The sequence below is a fragment of the Rhinolophus hipposideros genome (genome assembly GCF_964194185.1).
Source record: "Rhinolophus hipposideros genome assembly, chromosome: 6".
NCBI lineage: Eukaryota > Metazoa > Chordata > Mammalia > Chiroptera > Rhinolophidae > Rhinolophus > Rhinolophus hipposideros.
Genome location: NC_138052.1, coordinates 71763993 through 71776502, shown reverse-complemented (window position 1 = coordinate 71776502; position 12510 = coordinate 71763993).

Here is a 12510-nt window from a genome sequence, read left to right as displayed (position 1 = left end):
AAAGTCCATATGAGACACAATTGAAAAGGACTCGGTGACTTGATCAATTTCCCCTGCCTTAGCAGAGTTGAGTATCTGGGGCTTCCAGGCAAGTTACTTCTGAATATATATAAGGAAATTTAAGGTATGTTTTAAATAAACATACCAGAGCTTATACATCCCACATGAGTCTCCCCTTCAAAGCAGTCCTTGGAAAACAAATCACTTATTCCAAAGATACTGTTAAAAACACTCTGGATCATTTCTTTTTAGACACTTAAGTGCATTCTTTGGAGTATCCTGATGGTGGCAAATATTTATGCTTCAAAGGTGGATTTGATTTTTAACAACAGCCAAAATTCATTTAGATCAAAGTCTGGGGAATAAGGTGAATAATCGAGTTAAGTAATACCATTTTAGATTAAAAGATGAGGCTGATATAATTGAATGGGACTAGTTTTCTCGTGAGGGATGTGGATGGTTCTGAGGGCCAAAGAGTAAGAACAATGGCAGCATTGATGGGATAAGTTGGCACCTTTCAAAGCAATTTCTTTAAAAGATTATACCATTGAAGATAGCAACTTTTGAATTTTTTTTTTAATTTATTACTTCAGCGAGACATTATATCTTAGTAGTTAGATGCTAGATTCTGTAGTCAGTCCTGGAACCAAAGTTTAGCAACATTTTTCAGTTATGTGACCTCAAGCAAGTCACGTAATCTCTGAGCTTCACTTTCTTCATCTGAACAGGAGGATTATAATATTAACTATCTCAGAGGATGACTCATAGTCACATACATAAAACACAAAGTCATGTATATAAAGCACCTAGTCTACTACATGACACATAGTAAGTACTCAATAAATAATGTCTATTTTTCTTCATTAACACATTGTGTACACACACACACACACACACACACACACCTCTATTCATCCGTAGGTGGGAGCAAATCCCTAATATTGATTGAAATTGTGATGATATGATAATACTAGTAACTATCATTTACTGAACATTCTTGGTGGGTCAGAACTTTTCAACCCTCACTACAACTCCCTTAGAGGTAGGTGCTGTTTTGGACCCATTTTTATAGATGAGAAAATTGAAGCCTAACGAAGTTAAATAACTTGCCCAAACCATCCAGCTACAAAGCTGTGGAGTCTAACCCAAATACTCTCACTCCTAAATTAGCACCTTTAACCCTTTCTCATACAGCTACTTATGAAGACTTAGTCCTTTGCCCATGAGGACAGCATGAGTAGGTGTTTGAGCATTTACTTTGGAACCATATGGGCTGGATTTGAGTTTAAAACCCAGCTCACCCACTTATCTGTCCTGTGGTCCCTCCCAAGTTTTCTCAATTGTAATGTGCACTAAAGAAAAGATGCTGTAGGAGCAGGATGTAGCAGAAGTCAATATTCCAGGAAACTGGGGTTGTAATTAAATGTGAATGGAAACCTCAATGAACAGAACATTCTGCCTAGAGTGGTCTTTGGCCCCATATCCCCCATCCTTGAGGTATACATGCCTCCCAGGGGGAGAGCAGTACCGCTGTTCTGAAAGACTTTGTGATAGCCTAAGTATGAAAAACAGCCTTACTGATAGTGGAAAATTCTCCTGAAAGTGGATAAAGTGTTTCCATCAGATTATGGCTGAATTCCAGTGGGGGTGGAGGAGGTGACAGACAAAACCACTTAGTGTTTCTACTCAGCCCACAAGTTGACACTCTGATCAAGCACTTTTCCTAACATGTGTTTCTGGAGAGCAGCTTGTTATCTGGGGCTGGGGGATGCCTGCCGACCCCTTCTCCTGCCTGGGACTCCCCTCTTCTCCCCAACTCCCTTCAAATAGTGCCTTCTAATATAGTGACATTAAGAAAAACCCTGAGTGGCCAGAGGAAAACCTAACATTCTTTGCAGCTTAGTGTCTGGCTGTTCTAGAGCATGCATTCATTCATTCATTCATTCATTCATTCATTCATCTTCTGTGAGAGAGAACTAAGCAGCCAGTTTTGCAGCTAAGAGACTGATTATGGGCTGAATTGTGTTTTCCCAAAATCCATATGTTGATGTGCTAACCTCCAATATCTCAGAATGTGACTGTATTTGGAGGCAGGACGTTTAAAAAGGTAATTAAGGTAAAATGAGGTCATATAGGTGGGCTCTAATCCAATCTGACTGGTGTCCATATAAGAACACGAGATTAAGACAGACATGGCCAGAGGAAAGACAGTGTGAAAACAGGGAGAAAATAGCCATTTAAAAGCCAAAACCTTTCCACGTTACCCAGAAAGTGGTCCATGAGGCATTGCTCTGGGTTCCCATCATAACATAAAGGGAAACTTTCTCAATGTCCATAGCCCTCAATGTCCTGCAAATGAAGGAGGAGGACATTAGGACACAGATAAAACAGACTGAGGGATGACCAGGTGAGAAGGTGCCATCCGCAAGCTAAGAAGAAGCTTCAGAAGAAACTAACCCTGTGACACCTTGATCATGAACTTTCAGCCTCCGGAATTATGAGAAAATAAATTTATGTGGTTTAAGCCACCAGGTCTGTGGTATTTTGTTATGGCAACCCCAGCAAACTAATACAAGGCCTATATTTCATTTTTGGCATGCACATGGGGTTAGGGGAGGGTGTGGGTGCCTCCCAGAGAGGGCTTTGCATGGAGATGCTCCCTGGAGACCAAGGCACCCAGGCCGATTGGTGCTGGGCATTTGGCACAGAAAACCTAGATTTCCCTCCCGCACATCTGTGACCAACGCTCCTGGCTGTCACCTTGGTACCACAAGAGCAGCCTTCCTGACCTCCAAGTCTGCTCACTCCAGCTCAAAGTGGATTTCAGACCTTTTGGGAGTGTCTCAGATCTCTGGACAGGTCTATTGAGGTGATTACTTTTTAAAAGAGGCTTATTTACCTAATTATATCTGCTAACTGCTTTTATCCATTCTTTGTTGTTGCTTAAATAATACCCGTCAAATGACCCAAACTGTGCCTTTAACTGCCTTCAGAAAAGACAGAGTAACATAAATGGAAATGCACATTGGGTAAAAGGTGTTTTATTTTCCAAGAGACGAACTATGTAATCTGGAATTGGTAATATTCAAAGGGACTGCCGGTGATTTTCACCCCTAAAATTCTTCTCAACCTCCCAGTTTCTCAGCACATGAAAAATCAGATGCCGTCCTACTTACTACTCATTCAACAAGTCACTGTTAGGGCCAACTTTTACAAACATGGACTGGTATTCCTACTCGGGTAGTATCAATTTGTAATCCAGAAATTCTTTATTAAATATTGAAATTAAAATGGCTGTCCTGGTTGGTTAGCTCCATTTCCTCACATGTAAATAAAGAGCTTTAAAGATGATCTCTAATATACAATTTAACTTATATGTGGAATTTGAAGAACAAAATAGATGAACAAACAAAACAGAAATAGACTCATAGATACAGATAGCAAATCAATGATTGCCAGATAGGAGGTGAGCTGGGGGCTGGGTGAGAAAGGTGAGAGGATTAAGAAGTACAAATTGGAGTTACAAAATAGTTATGGCAATGTAAAGTACAGTATAGGGAATATAGTCAATAATATTGTAATAACTATGTATGGTGCCAGGTGGGTACTAGACCTACAGGGCTATCACTTTGTGAGTTATATAAACGTCTAACCAATATGCTGTACACCTGAAACTAACATAAAATAATATTGAATGTCAATTTTAATTGAAAAATAAGTAAATAAATAAATGTAATTATAAATTCAAAAGAAAAAAAAAGATACCTTCTAGCTGCCAAGATTGTGATTCTGTTTTGTAAGATGAACAAATGTGCAAGTAAGTCTTTCTATGCCCCCAAACAGCAAGCCATTATTTTGACCCAATAGTATTCATTTCATTCATTAGCTTAATAAATGCTATTGACTGAGGGACTGAATTAATGAATGCCACTGGGTTCCGGCCCCAGGGAACACACAGATAAATAAGACAGTTTCTGCCTGTCAAGAGCTCACACTCAGAAGGGGGAGACAGATATATAAACAGATACGCTGCTCAGTTAAACTTTGTTCTTTTTCAGTTAGTTTTACTTATAACAATAATAAAAACTTTAGTGCTCACTCTGTGTCAAACATGCTGCTGGGTGTTATACAATAAATCCTCATACTCTATAAAGTAGATATTATTGACGCTATTTCAAAGATTAAAAACTGAAGGGCTGCAAGGGACAAAACATAGGTCTGTTTGACTCTTTGTCATATATATAATACGAGCTATATGAGCTTTACTGTTTCTAGAAAGCTGAATGGCACCATGATTTGCTCTCAACAAAAGGCAGCAAATGTTATTGATTATATATTTTCAATTCGTTCACTTAACCCACATTTACTGAGCATCTTCTCAGTGTCCAATCTACACTAGACATTGGGGATAAAATTAAAAAGCTAAGCATTCTTCTGACTTGCTGCTGATGCAGTCAGTCCTAGTGAAGGTGAAAGAAGTGTTACTAATAATTACAATGAAATAGGACCAATACTACGATGTAATAGCACCGAAGTGCTCTGAGAAGAGGACAATTAACTCTGTAATGGAGCAGTCGGGGAAGATGACCTTTGAGCTGAGTCTCAAAGGATGAGGAATTTACCAAGCAGGAAGAAAGAGAAGGACATTCCAGGCAGAGGAAACAGAAAGTGCAAAAATCTAGGGATATGAACATAATACTGCATTTGGGGAATGATGAGAAATTCTGTGTGGCTGAATATAGAGGAAATGAGTGAGACTTGAGGATGATGGAGCCAGCTGGAGAGGTTGGCTGGGGTCATGTTGAAGAGTCCATTCACAATTATCCTATGACTGACGGAGATTTTTCTGGGGAAGGAAAAGTGACATCATCTGATTTGTCTTTAACAGGAAAGCCCTGGCTTCAGTGTGGAGCAGGAATTATCAGTGCTGGCTGCACTTCAGAATAACATGGGGAGCTTTAAAAAATTCTGATACCTAATGCTGCACCCTAGATCAATTAAACAAGAGTTCCCAGGAGTGGGACCCAGACATAGGTATTGAAAAACAAAACAAACAAACACACAAAAAACAACCAAAAAAACTCTCTAGGTAATTTCAGTGTGCAACCAAGGTTGAGAACCACTGGTATGGAGAATATGCCAGAGAAGAAAGATTGGTGTCTAGGAGATCGGTGAGGGGACTACTTGATAAGGCCTGGAGAACACTGCCAGGGCAGTGGTTCTCAAATGTCAGTGTATCAGAATCACCTGCAAGTCTTTATAAAAATGCAGACTTTAGTGAAGGAGAAGGGCCCCAGTTCACAGCTTCTGAATCTGTAAGTCTGGGGATGGAAAATAGGCACTTTTAACCACTTCCTAGGTCATGCTGATGCTGCTGGTGCAGGCATCTCACTTTGCAAACCACAGGTCTGTGGCCTGGCAGTGGAGATGGAGAGGAGAAAACAGACTAGAAGGTATTTCAGAGGTAGGGAAAGGGGGACCAGGAGACTGGGCCAATGGTGATGTTATTGACCAAAATGGAAATGAAGAAGCCCTTTTTGCTTTATTTATGGTATGAGGGAGAAGACGTTTGGATATAGAGCACTTGACATACTTGTTGGGAATATCTAGGTGAAGACACCTACTCAGCAGCTAGAAATACTTTTCAAGCTATCAGGAAGAAGCAAGGCCATTTCTGGCATAAATCAGGATCTCAGACTTAGCCTAATACAAGATAGATATGGACTAATGACTATCTATAGCTTGAAAATATATATTATTTCTACTGGAGCCACTTTTTTTCCTGATGACAACATGTCTAATCAATAAGTCTATAATGATATCTTTTTAGCCACTCTGCAAAAAAAAAAAGATCACATTATACATAAGCCATTAAACCTGGTTGTTAAGTACATGTAGGTCAAAATGTTATACTGCCTCCACCAGTTCTTTTTTCCTCCCACTTATCTTCACACATGAACTTGAAAAGCAAATACTTGTATATTTCTCTGTATACATTGATAGTTATTATGTTTGCCTCTTATTTGTTAGATGAGTCCAAAGAATTGGGCTGAGCCTCAGTTTCCCCAGTGGTGAATAGTGGGGGATGGATTTAGTGACTGCCAAGGACCCTTCCAACTCCAGCAATTCCGTGGGTTTGTCTTTGATTTTGTGTAATTTTTGCCAGAAGGATCTCCAGGAGCTGGTAACACTGGAAAAGTTTTTTTTGCTCTTTTTAATTTAACTTTTCTAGAGCACAATTTCTATCAAAAAATAGTAAGGCCTTATTGTCAGAGCTATGTCTTAAAGGTATTTCCAAGCTTGTTTCTTATTTCTCACTTGACAAGTGCTGTCATAGGGCTCCATCACTCCTAGGCTAACAGCTACCAATAAACAGAAAATTATTTCCAACCAGCTAACATGCTGTTTACTTTCCAGAAAAATTGCACTTTCCAATCTGACAGCTGATCAAGGGGTACCCCGCTGCTGTCAGCAGGGAGAAATGTTTAAACACAGAGATGGGAGTTTAAACATTTTCTCATTATCACAGCATAAGGGGAAAAAAACACAAATAAATAAATAAGTAAAAATGGCATCCAGACTCTCTAACCCCCCGCTGGGAGAGTAATGAAGCTGTATCACATGACCAGAAGGAGTGGGCTTTTATCTCTGGCCCCAGTACCGTTACTCAAGTGACACCTGTCACATGACCCAACTTCGGTCTTTTATCTGCCTTCCCCGTCACACTTTTGGGGAATTGTGTTTTCCAGAGATGTGTGGTCCGTTGTGGCCATTGTAGTGGGCTCTGTTAGTGCTATTAGCCTGGTCTTCTGCTTTTCCTGCCGCAAATCCCCTAGATCTTTCCTCATACATTGTTTAAACATAATGCATTACAAAACACCTACAAAACTAAAACAAAGGAAAAGAAGTCTCTGAGAAGACAAAAAAGTCAATGCAGTTATTACATTTCACACAGTTTACAGGAATTAAAATTTATCTGGAAAGAAAAATATCTGTATTTTAAAGCACCAATCTTCATTTGTGAATGTTAACTAGAGCAGGAGGTTAATATAACACAAATACACTTAGTGACAAAAGTGCCTGCAACCTTAACTAGCCAGGCTCACCACGGTGACTCATTGTCAGAAACAGAACCGGAACCAGGTATTCACCTTTCCCTCAACAACTTCGTTCCAAACCCTAAACTCCTTTACTCTTTAACTTGGTTTTTTCTCATCCCCTTGGACTTCTGCCTTACCTTACTAGCTAGAACCCAATGGCTTTGGCACCTTTACTTCCCTTGTGTTCTTTTTTTTCCACTTTACTGTGACCAGCACTACTATCACCATCACCACCACCACCACCACCATCCCCATCACCACCACCACCATCTCAACCACTACCACTACCACCACTATTACCTAATTTTTATGGTGCTTACTCTGTCAGGCAGTGTTTGAAATACCTTAAATATATTAACTCATTTAATCCTCATAAGTAATTCTATGAAATAGAGATCATCCCCATTTTACAAAGGAGGAAATGAAAGCACAGAAAATTGAAGTAACTTGCTCAAGTTCACACAGGTAGTTTAATGCAGAGCTAGATTTAAACAAAAGATGTCTGGCTCTTGATTCTGCATGCTCTTCAGTGGCTGAGCAACCTTCAGAACTTTTCTAAATCTTTACCCATGTACTTTTCTTTTTTCTTATCTCAGAGGATATATAGCTCTTGTCTTTTCTCAGGTAAACAAGGCCTTTAATCCCATTTCTTTCAATCTCTGAATCTTTATTGATTTATTCATTAATTATTTCACGAATATTTATTAAACACTGATGTGTGTCATGCACAATTCTAGATGCTTAGGATACATCAGCGAACAGAACCTAACAATGTTCTTGCTGCTGTGGGGCTTACTTTCTAGTGGGGGTGATAGAAAATAAACAATAAATGTAGAACTACAATGTCATGTATGGAAAAAAAAAACACACAGAACAGTTCAAGGTAGTAAAGGAGTGCTGAGGTGTGGTTGAAAACATGGTCGAGGAGTTCATTACTCAAAAGACATTTATTGAGGACCTACCATGTGCAAGAGACTGTTCAAGGTGCTTGAGATAATTCAGTGAATAAAACAAAGTTCCTTTCCTCATGGAGCTTACATTTTAGAAGGGGCAAGGGAAATAATAAACATTACAAATAAATAAACCATAAATTATACAGCATGAAATCCAGTGATAACATGTTTTAGGAAATTGAGCCGGGTAAGGGAAACTGGTGTGCAGGAGGCTTGGGTGTTAAATAGTGTGGCTGGGGGAGGCTTCCTTGACAGGCAGCAGAGGAGCAAAGGCTTGAAGCAGGCTGTGTGGATGTTTGGGAGAAAGGGTTACAGGCAGAGGGAAGAGCCAGGCAAAAGCCCAAGAAAGGAGCATGCCTGATGTATTTAGACTACCCATTGATTCTTCCAACTTACTGTATTTCCTTTTTCTTCAGCTCATAAAAATGCATAGATCTCTCCAGTGATCAAAACAAGAATCCTCTTAGCCCTTCCACATTGTAGCAGCACTCCATCTTTTCCATCCTTTAGTGACAGAGTTTCTGAAAGATATTCCCTGCTCTGCTTTCTTACAACTTTCTCTTTCATCAATTATATTTTGCTATGAGCACCATTCCACAGAAATTACTCCCTTATAGTCATCAATGACCAGTAGCCACCAAAATCCATGGCCTGCCTTAGTTTACACCTTTCTAACAATTCTCTCTGTAGGCCACTCCATCTTGGAATGTGCTTCTCTTAATTTCAGTCACAGAATGATTCTAGTTTTCTGCCCTACCCTTACCCCCCAACAAATTTCTAGCCACTCATGCTTTGAATCCTTTGCTGATTCCTCTTTCTTCCAGTCTGTGCTTCTTCTCTTTGTATTTGTTCTCTTGAGCAATCGTATCTTTGGGACTTCAAGGACATCACTATGTAGGTGATGCCCACATGTAACCAGTCCTTATTTCTTGGTCTCAATTGTGTGATGCACACTGCAAATTCATATGTCTAGAAATGAGCTCATCATCATCTTTCCCAAACTCATTGCCTGACTCTGAATGATCTAACAAGTCATGCAATCCCCCACACTGGATACCTTGCAGCCATGCCTCACCCCCAGCTGCTCCCCGCACCATGAGAACCCACAGCTGGTTAGTTGCTGTGGCAGATTCTATCGGTTGTGTGCCCAACCATCCGTCTCCACTTCTTCTGCAGTTAAAAAAAGACAAAAAACAAACAAACAAAATGATTATTCAGGAATGTGAACCACAGGAAAGGTGATCTTAGCTTCAGATCAGGAGTAAATCCTGACCTTTCTAAAGCAGTTATCTAATGTCCCTTGCTAGTGGTTTAGGAGTGGATATGTGACAGTCTAAACAGTAAGATGTGAAGAGAATGGTACTTGCTTTGAAAAAGAAGCACACAGGAAGAGATATCCTCTTCTTCAACTGGACACTGTTGTGCTTGCATGTGATGCCAGGAACTGTGGCAGCATCTTGTGACCATAATAGGAACCAGCCTGAGAATTAAGGCTAAAGGGTACCAAAGATGCAGTGAAGATGGAAAGAACCTGGGTTGTTGATGTTGACCCATCAAATTAATCAGTCCTGGAACCAGCTACTTCTGAACGTATGGGAAAATATCCTCATGGATTAAGCTCTTGAATTGGGGTTTTCAATTCCTTACAGCCAGAAACAGCCTGTCCCTTCTCTATTTTCCTCACAAAGGGCTATCTTCTCACCGCTTTGATTATCTGCCTAGCAAACTCTCACTTCAAGATAAGGCTTAACTATCATCTCCTGTGTGATAGGGCACACTGATATGTTGTCATTAGATCTTGTATTTATTTCCATCAAAATCTCCATTAGACTGTAAGAGCCCTGGAGGCACTGTTATTTTTTTTGTATTTCTAGAGCCTAGATGTTTGTTGAATGAATTAATGAATAGATGGGAAAATTTATTTTGTACTTGGGTTCAGTTTTTGGCTCCCACAAGATTTTCTTGTAATATCCAAGGATAGTTCTTACAATAGAAACAAAATTTTACAAGGATGATAATAAACTTGGATGAATTCATTACTGAGCACCTCAGATCTCATACCAGGTGCCCATTAGCCTACGTACTTAGGGAGAGAGAAGAGTCAGGAGTAGAGAATGTGAATAGGATCAGAGGATGGACTAAAATAAAACTATGGGAATTCATTTACGAAAGGTGTCAAGAGTAACAGAAAGGTGTTAATCCTGTGCATCAATGTAACCTTCAGAAAAAGACCTTGGGTTCTAAGAAACGTAACTGCTCAGAGTGATTAATATTCTTCCAGAGGGAACTTCCACCGGACGCTCCCAGAAATTCCATTTTTTTGATTATTATTTTTTTAATTTATTTTTATTTTAAATTAATTGGGGTGAAATTACATAGATTTCGGGTGTACAATTCTGTATTACATCATCTATAAATCCCATTGTGTGTTCACCACCCAGAATCAGTTCTCCTTCCATCACCATATATTTGACCCCCCTTACCCTTCTCTCCCTCCCCCCAAGGGATTTCATTTTAAAAAGGGAAAAACATTTCTAGAATAACTCCAAGGGGATGTTAGATGCACACTTAAAACATTAAGAAATGTTAGAAGATTATTTAAGAAATGTTAGAAGATAGTGTTATTATCAACTCATAAAAATGCTAGCATCCTGTGTCAACAGAATTTTCTGTAGATAGTTTCTATATGCCTCGTGCCTTTATGGTAGCCTTTAGCCACGTGTGGCTATTGAGCTCTTGAAATGTGGCTAGTGGGACTGAGGAATTGAATGTTTAACTTAATTAAATGTATATTTAAATAGTCACATGTAGCTAGTGATTACCATGTTGGACAGTGCAGGTGTATATTTTATGTGCCCTGTGCTAGTCAAGATAGACTAGGTTAGATTGCAGTAACAACCGCAAAATATTAGTGGCTTAAGACAATAAAACTTTATTTCTCTTTCTTACTACTCATCCATCATATGTCTTCTGGGACTCTGTTCTACATCTCCTCATTCTGGGACCATCTTGAATGCTGCTGGTAATTGTAACAAAGGAAAAAATAAAAAAAGATCTGGAGGGTCTTGCACCAGCAGTCAAATGAATGCTTGGTCAGAAGTAACACATATCACTTCCACTCACAATTCGCTGGCCAGCACGAACCATACAACTCTATCCACCCACCAGAGGGCCAAGAAATGCCACCCAATTATGGAGCCTGGGAGACAAATATTAGGTGAGTAGCACTAGTGACTGAATAAGTAAGCATCATTAAAATAATTAATATACCAAACTGAACAAAAATAATTTGTTTTTAAAAGTCAGGTGTATGTCTATATAAAGGAATCAACAAAAACATGGGAGGAAAAAACATATGCACAAACAGTAGGAATTCTCCTTTTACAAAATCAAGGAAGGATGATTAGAATGATGTTTTGGTGTTTTACATATAATTTTTATTAAGCTTTTCAATAAGCAAATCTATTAATTACAGGAGAAAGCATAAGCATAATTTATCTTCCATTATAATTAAAGATGATAATTTTATCAATTTCCACATTTTCAATAATCCTTTTTGAAAAATAAAACGAGTCTACCCCAGACTATAAGCCCAAGTATAGTCTGTCTACGTTCAAAAGTCATTGTTAGACATTCCTGGAATTAGATGGAACCTTAGAGGTCAGTTGTTCTAATCTCCAATATGGGGAATCCCTCCTACAGCTTTTCGTATCTTCCAGGTGCAGAGGAAGGCCATTACTGTTATGGGAACTCATTCCATTAGTGGACAGGTGAAATTGTTCTAGAACTCTTCCTGCTGTGTCAAAAGCAGTGTCTCTGAACTTTCAATATATTTGTCCTGGCTCCGTAGCCACCCAGCAGAGGGCCAGTCCCTTTGCTCTATGAGAACCCTCAACCATCTGAAAGGAATTTTTCTGACCCATAGGTTTTCTTTTGGGCTATTCCTCCTTGTGCCTTGCTTCTCATGCCCTCTACTCTCGTAGTAGCCGTTCTTGAACCATGCAGCACAGAGTTGGGGGTGGGGTACAAAAAGCACGGACTGTGCGGACAGAGTCTGAGCATCATTCTAGCTACAGTGGTACCTCGGTTTTCTTTTTTTTATATATATATATATATATATATATATATATATTTTTTTTTTTTTTTTTTTTTTTTTTTTTTTGTTGAGAGCCCACTGGCCCATGTGAGAATCGAACCGGCAGCCTTCGGAGTTAGAAGCATGGAGCTCTAACCACCTGCGCCACCGGGCCAGCCCGTACCTCGGTTTTCTAACATAATCTGTTCTGGAAGACCGTTTGAGTTCTGCAACGTTCAAAAACCGAGGCACGGTTTCCCTGTAGAAAGTAATGCAATTTCAGACCTTTAAAATCAACCCCTAAAACTGCAAATTTAGCATGAATTTTACTATCTAATGATACCATAGATCCATAAAATTTATGGTGTTCGTAAACGGAAAT